The sequence below is a fragment of the Schistocerca americana genome, unplaced genomic scaffold (assembly GCF_021461395.2).
Source record: "Schistocerca americana isolate TAMUIC-IGC-003095 unplaced genomic scaffold, iqSchAmer2.1 HiC_scaffold_376, whole genome shotgun sequence".
In the NCBI taxonomy this organism is placed as follows: Eukaryota; Metazoa; Arthropoda; class Insecta; order Orthoptera; family Acrididae; genus Schistocerca; species Schistocerca americana.
The window spans coordinates 133,296-135,000 of NW_025726100.1; positions in this window are offsets into that span (position 1 = coordinate 133,296).

Sequence of the window (1,705 nt, forward strand, 5' to 3'; positions counted from 1 at the left end):
ACGTTAAGGCGCAACGTGGGTTACGTTAAGGCGCAACGTGGGTTACGTTAAGGCCCAATATAGGTTAGGTTAAGGCCCAATATAGGTTAGGTTAAGGCCCAATATAGGTTAGGTTAAGGCCCAATATAGGTTAGGTTAAGGTACAATATGGGTTAGGTTAAGGTACAATATGGGTTAGGTTAAGGTACAATATAGGTTAGGTTAAGGCGCAACGTGGGTTACGTTAAGGCCCAATATAGGTTAGGTTAAGGCCCAATATAGGTTAGGTTAAGGCCCAATATAGGTTAGGTTAAGGCCCAATATAGGTTAGGTTAAGGCCCAATATAGGTTAGGTTAAGGTACAATATAGGTTAGGTTAAGGTACAATATAGGTTAGGTTAAGGTACAATATGGGTTAGGTTAAGGTACAATATGGGTTAGGTTAAGGTACAATATAGGTTAGGTTAAGGCACAATATGGGTTAGGTTAAGGCGCAATATGGGTTAGGTTAAGGCGCAATATGGGTTAGGTTAAGGCGCAATATGGGTTAGGTTAAGGCGCAATATGGGTTAGGTTAAGGCACAATACGGGTTAGGTTAAGGCACAATACGGGTTAGGTTAAGGCACAATACGGGTTAGGTTAAGGCACAATACGGGTTAGGTTAAGGCACACATTGTTGTAAGGAAAGGTGTTTTCGGGGGGGGGGGGGGGGGGGGGGCTGGTTTGTTGATTGTGATTATCGTAAGTAAATGACTGCGGCATCATCTGATTTGCCACGTCAGGGTGCACCTTTGGCTCATAACAGGCGGCGCTCTGATTCCATGCTTGTGGCAGACCTGTGTCTTTCATTCGTGCCATTGTTTGTGTGGTGTGACAGGAGGCAGTATTGTGATGTTGGGTGCACCCCTGTGTAGGACATGTGTGGGTGTTGGTGGCTTAGCTGAGCAATGGTGGTTGTCGGAAGGGTGGGATATTCTGTTTTCCGAGTGGACCTCCCGGTCTGGTTATGATAGTGTGGATTGTCTAATGTGGCAGAGAGGATGCACTGGGTGTTGTTCCATGCTGGTGCTTAGATATTGTCTGTGTGCCTGTTACAGGCAGAGAGTAGTGCGTGATAAGAGTGTCTGGCTGACGTGTGATTGTGAGCAGAGTCTTTCAGCATGTATACGGACAGTTGTATACATTATCTGTATTCTGATGGCTCTATCTATTACTAATCAGCGCCGTGTATACGTTTAATCCGGTTCCAGTCGAAACTATTGTATCTCTGTACATTAGTGACACGGCGAGCCCGCTATGTAGTTACTCGTCTCGGCAGCTTCCACCGGTGTATGGCAAATGATTATAAGGAATCAGTCTAGTCGTCAATACCGATAGTGTGACGTCACATGTCTGGGGTGGGGGACGCTGCGCCCTTCCGGTGGGTCATGGCCTAGGAAGACTCTTCCCACGCAGGGGGGCTTGGACTGTCATTGACTCTTCCGAGTAATATACTTGCCGTACGTTTTTGCGACTGCGAGTGCAACGCTCACCGGTACCGACATGGATGGAGCGCCTCCTAGCTGCCGCTGAGCATCTGCATTCGTACAGAGAGCAACGCGCTCGCGTCTGTAGCTCGTACGTGGTACAGCTCGCAGCTCATGTATAGGGACAGCGGGAATGTCGCATATTGGACATAACTCTTCATGAAACGCACGTTATAGGGGTGGATTGCACATTGCGAGT